This window comes from Medicago truncatula, chromosome 1 (genome assembly GCF_003473485.1).
Source record: "Medicago truncatula cultivar Jemalong A17 chromosome 1, MtrunA17r5.0-ANR, whole genome shotgun sequence".
NCBI classification, from domain to species: domain Eukaryota; kingdom Viridiplantae; phylum Streptophyta; class Magnoliopsida; order Fabales; family Fabaceae; genus Medicago; species Medicago truncatula.
This window is the reverse complement of record NC_053042.1, coordinates 31,186,361-31,196,573: the sequence shown is the minus strand read 5'-3', so window position 1 is coordinate 31,196,573 and position 10,213 is coordinate 31,186,361. Positions and strand designations below refer to the sequence as shown.

General features: G+C 30.7%; 1 pseudogene; it reads left to right on the top strand.

Annotated features, from left to right (window-relative positions):
- The first annotated feature begins 1,314 nt into the window (after nt 1-1,314).
- LOC25483918 (uncharacterized isomerase BH0283-like) lies at nt 1,315-3,777 on the top strand (annotated as a pseudogene).
- Nucleotides 3,778-10,213: the final 6,436 nt, after the last annotated feature.

The following is a 10,213-nucleotide window of genomic DNA, read 5'->3' as shown; positions in this document are numbered from 1 at the left end:
AAAAAGAAAAACGAGAAGGCAAATAGATAGAAACAGTAAACAATCTATAAAATATATATATATATATATATATATATATATATATATATATTTTCATTAACGACATATATTTTTTTGAAGAAGTTAAAATGAATTATATTACCACCTCAAAAGAGTCCTTCCTAACACAAGACGTACTAAGGAAGAAACAGCAGTGTCCAAAACAATAATTACAAAAGTCTCTTGTACAGAGCAAAACAAAACAAAAAGAAAACCTTAGCCTATGCCCAAAATAGTAAACGGACTAAGCCACCGCCACCACCCATGGTAATTGAGGGGAAGAGAAGAGTACTTCGCCTTCAACCACGAAAAGGCAAGCGACTTAATCTATAATAAGTAAAAATGGATTTTAGATAAAATAATAAGGGTAAAATTAGAAGAAAATATATTAAGGTATAAGCTCAAACACTATTTAAATTAGCGTGCAATAAATAAACAATAAGTTCATGAAATAACCTATAAATTCGTGACAAGATGATGTTTACCAAACATGGCTTATTTAGACATACAAACTTATCTGCTATAAGCTATCTTTCTAAGTTTACCAAAGAGACCCTCAGTATCTGCTTTTGTTTTCTATGGGAGAGATCCTTTGGTTATGTTATCCCTTGACTGATTACTTCATGTACTCATTATTTATAGGCTAAAATATGATTTTGGTCCCTGCAAATATAGCGAGTTTGGGTTTTGGTCCCTGGTAAAAAAAAAATTTGAAATCAATCCTTGCAAATTTTTTTGTTTTTTAAAACAGTCCCTGGACCCACTTTCATGCTGATTTGGCCCCTTTAAGCAGGCATGGCATGTGCTGACTTGGTATTATTTTATTATTAAAAATTAAAAAACGTTTTAATAATTTATTTTAACATTTATAAATAAAAAAATAAATAACATCGTTATATTAAAACAGATAGCTTCATCTTCTTCATGAAGCTTTTTAGTCATGCTCTCAAACTTCTTCTTACTCCTTGAAAAAAATCACCTCTTTCAAAATTCTAAATCTCCTCCATCTCTACTAAGAAACCCAAATCTGAACATTAAGTTTTAGAAACCTAGAGCAGAATTTTTATTATTATGCAATAGCTATTATTTAAAAAAACAAAAAAAAAGATTTAGAAACCCAGATCTGAACGCCTCAAGCTGCGAATTAAAGTCGAGACTTATAGATTCACAGCCTCCGGGTTTAGCGCTGCTGAAACGCAGATTTTGATTATGACTTTAACGTTTTGGATTTCAAATTCGTCATCCTCATGTTACGAGGCTCCATTCTGAAAAACTATGCAACACAATCATTACTTTGACGGTGCCTGTGACGAATTCATGGAGCATCGAATCCCATCGACGGTTGTTAGCAGCGTTGTTGTTGTGGTTGTTGTCGGAGATAGAGGCATAACAGTTGAGAAGGGAAGTGGAGAAGAGAGGTTCGTTTAAGAGGGAAGGTGATAGATATAGGTTTTGTTTTGGGATAAACATTCAATTTTTCTGTACAGTTTGAAAAGGTTTAGGTGGAGAAGAGATAAGTTTTTGGTGAATATGTTTTTCTGAAAAGAAAAAAAAAAAAAAACAGGAATAAGGATTTTTGTGGGTTTTATAAGCTTTTATGGGTGAAGGAGGATTTTGAGGTTGAAGATGAACATTGTTCTTAAAAATATAAGCTTTGCTGGGTTTTATTAACATGACAACGTTGATATCAGTTTTCTGGGTTTTATGAGCTATGATTAATCTTCATAGACCCATTTCTATTTTCCCCATTTCTATTCTTTTTTTTTTGTTATTAACATGATTTTTAAATAGTAAAAATAAAATAATTGTCACTTAGATGCCACGTATACATGTTTACACAGTCAACATATGCCACGTCTGCTTAAAGGTGCAAAATCAGTATGAAAGTGGGTTCAGGGACTGTTTTAAAAAACAAAAAAATTTGCAAAGATTGATTTCAAATTTTTTTTTTACCAGGGACCAAAACACAAACTCGCTATATTTGCAGGGACCAAAAACATATTTTAGCCTTATTTATATAGGAAAATGTTAACAAGTGCTCATAACTAGGGTACTCGATAAGAAGTTTAAAATGGAAATTTTGTCTTAGAATTTGTGTATTCAACACATTAAAACATTAAAAAGTAATTTTTTCTACATAAAAGTTATCAATTGTTTCTATTTTTTGAATCCTTAACAAGTGTCCTAAGGGAATTTGTTAACAAGACCCATTTATATATGTTTGCACTTTTTAGGAAATTCCTCCATTTTTTTTGTATACATATTTATTTGTCACATTAAAATATAAATCAGTTTATGATTATTGGAGATATGATGCTCAATATTTCACTTAGGTTGTTCTCACATCTGGAACAAATGTCTTAGAAGTACAACCACATTTTGATGCACTAGCTAAATTATCTGGAAGGGGAGTAAGTGTTACAGGGATTGTGCCTCCTGATTCGGGATTTGACTTCTACAGTCGATTCTTCTCCCCAAAATTTGGAATCAATGAGGTAATTAGTTGAGAACTGTGAATATAAATGTTCCTCCAATTGCATTTCTGATGTTCATCCAAGTATGAGTTTTTGGATTTTGAAGTTGTTTTTGTCAAGTAGTATATTGACTAGAAATTCACTTTTAAAATAAATAAGAAGAGAATCCGGGGTTCGAACTTTAACCTTTGTATAAATAATGTAATATTCCTACCACCTGAGTTATGTTCACATGAACATATTTTAAGTTTTTTACTCAACTTTGTCAAAGCCATTTTCAAACCGCATTGTAATCTCTTAAGTACATTCTTTTGTTAAACTCTAAAATCTACGACTCAGCTAGAAAATCTAAGAATTGGCTCTCCATTTTAAATTGTCATTTATAAAAACAATTCCTAAAAAAGGCACATGATATTATTATTCTTACAACCTATTGTTACAAGGTATATTGCTTGTCATTTGGAACAAAATGAAGAATATTACAGAAAGAAATGAGATAATGTTGTTGATAACTCATGTTTACTCTTTCAGGATCCTGTTTGTGGGAGTGCACATTGTGGCTTGGCACCCTATTGGAGCGAGAAACTGGGGAAGTGTGATTTAAAAGCTTATATGGTACTCCCTTTGTGCCACAATGAAGTTTCTCCCTTGTTTTTTTCAAAAATATTAACTTTTTATGGAAGGTATTAACTTGAAAGTGATGACATAATACTAATTAGAGGATATAATCGAAAATAAATAATTAAAATTAAATTAATAATAAAAAGTGACACTTTTGACACTTATTCTTTTGCAAATGTGTTATTGATTATAGAGCATAGTGAGTACTATTCCATCATTTTCCTCATTGGGGTTATCTTTGTCATTGTTGTTTTAATTTATAGATTACAATTGCATTTGTGCAGGCATCAACTAGAGGAGGAGCTCTTAACATTCATGTTGATAAACAAAAACAAAGGGTGTTTTTGCGTGGGAAGGCCGTAACGGTGATTAAAGGGTATGTTCTGGTTTAATCGTGTTTCTGTGTGGGAGAAGCTTTAGTACAATCAAAGAATAAACATGAACATTTTGTGTATTTCATATTCACAAACCATTGTGTGAGTGTTGTAGGATTTATTGATTTGAATAAATTGGTCTTGCTTATGAGTTGGCATCACCTAGTGGAATAGTGGTTCGTATTCATCCTATGTATGAGCAGAGGAAAAGGATATTGATGTTTGTAAAGCTTGTTAATGTCATGAATATTGGATGTCTTTTATTTGAACTCTTGTATAATTTTGCAAATAATAGACCGAAAATCGGAAGTGATAATAAAATCGTCTTAAATTCCTTTCAATAAGTTAATAATAATAAAATCATTTAGAATTGATTTTGACATTTCTACTGAATATCTTAATTTATCCAGGTTTATCCTACGTGTCTGATAATAACTAAGACGACAATATATTATCTTGTCAGATTTTACTTCGAATTCCCTTGAGTGTGAGTATTCTCAAGAGTCGTTGCCGCCCATCGAAAGGAATCAAACCCCTATCCGATGTAAAACCATCAGGTTGAATCAAACTCTTTCCGGTGTACCCTCACAAATTATTATTATTATTATACTTTACCTTTTACTACTCAAGTACATAAAGTATGAGTATTAACTAATCACATTATTGATTGAGGAATGATATTTTGACATCCAATTTTCAACAACTTTTATGACAATTCTCTTTTATACTCTCATTATACTTTTATTCTCTCTCTTCCTTTTTCTCTCTCTATTGTTATCATCCAATAAGAACAGAGGAAAAATATTGTCTCTAAAAATTGTTGAAAATTGGATGTCAAAATATCAATCCTCTTATTGATTATTTACTCGATCAAGATTCATAAACATAATCTTCTTTCAAAATTATATATAAATCTTGTAACTTTTTTTTTTATCAATTAGTAGTAATAAAGTATAGTAATTGATTACTCATTATTTTTATATTTACTTGTAAACATGATAACCATCACCAATGTCAAATTATATTTTTTAACTTTTAAAGGACAAGTAAAATAGTCTAACTTTATATATCATTTACATAACATTTACCTTAACATGTTCTCAATCTAATTCTACAAATGTCCATACTTCATCTTAGTGCTTAGTTACCCTAGAATTGTAGAAAATACATACACAATGTTTACTTTAAATCATAATAAGTCTCATATCAACAACTATTTCATTAAATATCACATGTGCATGCAATTGTACGAAAACAGTCCAAAAATTCAATTTTGTTAGTAGCCATACTTGTGCAATATATTCGTACAATTAATTGCATACAAATAATCGCGTATTGAATATTACGCGAAATCAAATTTATATAATTTTAATTTCATCTACGTTACATTACATTTCCCCTAAATATATTGTGTCATCATGATGTTGGATTTAAATTAAATTGTTGAAAGTTTACGGAAAAAGTTAGTATTGAAGTGTCTTATACTTAGTGTAGATATTTGCAACATCCTTTGAAAACTCAAAAGAATGAAGAGAACAACAAATGTATTCTACATAATCAACTATATATGTTTTCACATCGAATCCCTTCATATAGGATGAGTCATCAAATATGAGAGTTTCCACCGTTGAAGCGTACTTAAGCACTGAACAAATTATCCATTGTTTCAGATCTACACCATAAGAAATTAAACAATCAATGAAAAACTCATTCAAACATTTCATCAAACACTTGGAGGGAAAATTATACGTAAACCCTAAAACTCACAACTACAACATACATGCAAACATCTAAATAATTAAGCAATTTAAGTCATTTACATGTAAACATTGTATCATTTCTTGCCAAAAAAAAAAAAAAAATTAAACAAACCCTTAAACTAAACAATTTCTAATTTAAGAGGAAAAATCTAACATATAAATATAAAAGGTTAATGTTGTTTGATTATGAAAACTTAGTTGTTACTGGAGTATTGTTTGATTTTAACTTGAAAGAATTTTGGATTTGGTTGATTAGGGAGAGATTTTGGAGATTTTAGATGTGAAAGAGGAAATGAAAAAATGAGTTGATGTCTGATCTTTAAAAGGACACGCAACGTGACTTTACGCTGGGTTCAACAACGCGGGTTGTATTTGAGTGTGACCTAAGTCACGTTATGTTTAACACATGCATGACTTAAGTCATGTTGAGGGCATTTTCAGAAGTGCAGTTGAGAGTGAGCAAAGCGTGTTTTCACTTTATCAACCCAAGTCAAAACCCAATATTAATATAGTCCAACAAGCTAACCCAAACCCAATATAAAAATAGTTTAGCAAGAAACCCTAATTTCATCTCATCGTCATCTTCCTCCTTTCACTTAGAGAAACAACCGGCTCCTTATCCAATCGAGTTTCTTTGATTCATTTTCATCATCTTCTTCCTCAAAAACGTGAAACTGTGTCTGCCGCCTCGGCATTTCTTCACTCACAGACAAAATTCCTCTACTCACAATGCTCCGCCTCACTCTTACGATAGTCGTTTTTGCAGATTCTCTTGGTTCGCTTGTTTCTGCGAATTCCTTCACAAATTTGCAGGAACCAATATGCGAAAGATCCGTGAATCAGTTCGCGCAAACCAATTTGTTGTTCACCACTCAACCCAACAAATTATGTGACTATGGTATATTATTTGAATAACATTTGTGTGACAACTTTTGATGCACCATAAGTTTACAAATTAAAAAAGTGGATATTCATAATTATAAGAGAGAAAGTTGTTACAAAATGATTGTCCAAATATAAATATGGTTGTCTTATGTTTAATAATCCAATCATTGATCTAGTATCATAAGTATAATGCATGCCATGTAAGGATGCATGTGATGTATTATTATGATATTGTATTCTAATTACCTGAAAATCGTGGTTATGTAATCTAACCACCAGTATTTACGTGTTCTTTAAAAACATAGTAATACCAAATAGTTTTAAAATTTTAATAACTTTTTTTAGATAAATTCTAATCAATAAAAGGGAAAATGATACTTACCTGAATGAAGACAACGGAATGTAAAAGAGACCATATGAACATGGTCCCTATGATAATGGTAAATATAGTGAGGCAAATGGAAGAAAAATTGATGTTTCTTCGATGGAGGAAAACAATAACAGAGATAAAAAAGTAGAAATTTTTCCCAAGGGGGAAAGAATGAAAGGTCGGTATTATCAAACTAATGATTCCAAGGGTTTCTTAGAAAAATTCTCCACGTTAACCATTCAGATCCTGTGGTGATACGAAGAGCCGGTGGCAGGAAGGAAAGTGGTCTCTAGAATTTTGGAGAGACCTTAGAAGGAAAAGAGATAAAGACGTGACCGTTTTAAATTGGGTTTTAGACTTCTTTGTAAAAATAGTGGATAACTCATAAGCGTGCATAGTTTATAATTAATGGCTGATGACTGATAACTTATAACAATGTTTTATAAATCTAGTGTTAACTCGCCGAGTTTAATGAATTTACGTTTTTAGGTACCAAAATCGTGTCAACTCCGAGGTAAACTTGATTTTCGGTAAAATCGGAATGTTTGACGAGTTTGACTAGAGTTAATTCGGTCAAACTCGGGTAAACTCGAGTAAATCGAAATGTAAGTCTAATTTTTTTTTTTTAGTTTTATTAACAACTTTGATTGAACATAATGTTTTATTACGGTGGTTGATAACCTTTCTAATTTAGTCATATTTTATACTATTTGACTATTTACAATATTATATTAGTTTAGATATGTCATGTAAATAATAAATTTAATTTAATTTTAATTTTAGGTAAACTCGTAAGAGTTCTCGAGTCGAGTTTACTTGGATAAAACGAGTTGAGGTAAACTCTCGAGTTGTAAAACCTTGGCTTATAGCTGCTGACCGATGACTAAGTTTATAAACTAATTGAAGTGTTTGGTAAAATAAAACGGTTTAACTAATTGATAAATGTAAAATGACATAAAAGTATATTATTAATTCAAAAGTCGGGATCCATTGACACCAAATCTCAATCGTACATTATATTTAATCAAAGGCTTACAATAGTTTCTAAGTTAACTCAGTGTGTGCACCCTTTTCTCCCAATCTCACACTATTATTGTTTTCAATCATTAAAAAACTCAGATTGCATACATGATGCATCACGAATTATTCTTGTTTACATCTCCATATTCTCTCTTAGTTAATTCCTCAAATTGAATTGCTGCCAATTCCTGGTGTACAAACAAAAAATCAAGAGTTATCCATCCCATCCCATCCCATATGGATTGCAATTTTCATGAGACTGATCCCAATTTGAGGAAGGAAGCTAGTGAAACTAGGGTATTTTAGATGAGTTTTTTTTTTACTACCGAAGGGATTTTTGGTGTCGAAATTGAAACAAGTGAGAAGAAACATCATATTAGGGAATCTGATTTTGAATTTTAGCATATGATTTCAATTGATCACATAGAAAACCCTTTCAATTAAATTGAGTAGAAACGTGATTTCATGGAACTTTGGTGTGTTGATGGCAGTGGAGTATAAAAACGAGTTGCAATCAGATGAGTTGCGGGAGAAAAGATCACACAAATTAATTTAGCAAATAATTACTAATTATTAGATTAAACAAAATAAACGGCTCAAATTGGTGTCAACGGAGCCTCACTATATATATATATATATATATGAGACAGGATCCGTTGACACCAGGTGTCAACGTATTCGTTGACACCAAATTTCAACCGTTGATTTTATTTGATCAAAGGATAATAATAAAGTCCATATTCTATTTACTGTACATCCTTTTTCTCAATCACACACTAACAAAGACCATCTCTTCCATGGACAATTCTTTGCTACTGGTCACTTGAGATCGTCATCCACAAACTTAAAAGAATCAAATAAGTTCCACAACATTGGATCCTTTCAAACTTAAATTATAACTTTCAAACTTTATATTCCGTAAAAAAAAAAAACTTTCAAACTTTATATATATACATTGATTGATTGGTCAATAGATCTTACAAGAAAAGCTCCCAAATATTGAATTTTAATGGAGTAATTATCTCAGTGGTTGAATACACGTTGGGGAATTTTAGTCACAAATATATATGTGTTGATACCAATGGATTATTAAGATGAAACGGAGGTAGGCACATGTATTTAGAAAAGCAAAATCAGCTCTATCTTGATTGATTTATGAATTTATTCTTTCGGCGGCATCGTGATTTCTAGAAAATTGGAAACATGTTCATATCAAACTTATGAGTTTTAATAAAATTGAACCCTGTAACCTAGATTAAATTGCTTACAGAAAAATCAAGATTTGTTCTTTTGGATATTAATAGCGGCGATTATGTTTCTATAATTAAGAAGAAGATTGAAAGAAATGATACATAATAAATAGAAATGTGGCATTATTATTGGCCTTTGATTAAATAAAATCAACGGTTGAGATTTGGTGTCAACGAATCCGTTGACACCTGGTGTCAACGGATCCTGTATATATATATATATATATATATATATATATATATATATATATATATATATATATATATATATATATATATGGGTTTGCTAGAGCACACCCACTAGTTTTTATGTGGGAGTGTTTTAGCAAAGCTACACCTTAAGGTGTATTTAACCACTTTTTAGTTATTTACTTCCTAAAATACTCCTTTTAAAAAATAAGAGGGTGTATTCTAGCAAATGCCTATAGGATTTGCTAGAACACACCCACTTGCTTTTTCTAAAAGGTGTGTTATAGTAACATACACCTTAAGGTGTATTTATTAACTTTTTAGTTATAACTTGCTAAAACACTCCCACATAAAAATTAGTGGGTGTGTTCTAGCAAATCCCATATATATATATATATAACCTCTGTCCCTAATTATATAGTCCTTTTGAAAAAATAACGGGAATTAAGAAAATTGAAAATGGTAATAAATTTGTTTGCAATCACTATTGTTTTTACAATTTTATCATTTAAGACTTTGTTTGGGAGTTTGGAAGGGAAGGAAAGGAAAGACTTTGAGGGGTGCAATGCAAAATATGTGGAAAAATAGAGAAATCTTTCAAGTTTTTTAAAAGAGTAGTTTTTTAGAGAATGATAAATTAATGCATATGATTGCTTTATTTTTAATTTTAAAAATATAATAGCAACATAGATTAAATTTGAAAAATTCTTATTAACCCTCCAAAACCCTCCCCCGATACATTTTTTTAGTTCCTTCAAATGAGGAGGGTTTTGTATTATGAAGAAAAGTTAACCTCCCAAAGCCCTCCTCTCCCATTTTCCTCTATTTCTTCCACTTGCTCATTCCTTTTTTCTCAAGTCTTCCCCTTTCTTCCCCTCCAAACTCGCAAACAAAGCCTTAGAGAAGGTTAATGTATGTTTTCAACACAGTATTTAATGCTGATTGAAGAAAAATATATAAAATAAATAAGGATATGTTGGTTAACAATTAATCAATGTATTTAGAAATACTGCATGGATCTTATAAAAAGAGACAAAAGAAATTTTCAAAATGGTCTTATATTTAGGGACAGATGTATTATATAACAATTAGTTATAGAGGTATTGGTTGTTTAATATAAGCAAACTTATTAACTCATGCGACATGTTCCTCAAAAAAAATAAACTCATGTTCCATGCAAGTAGGTGAAAGAGATTATAAAAGAGAACAAAATAAATCAATATATATAACG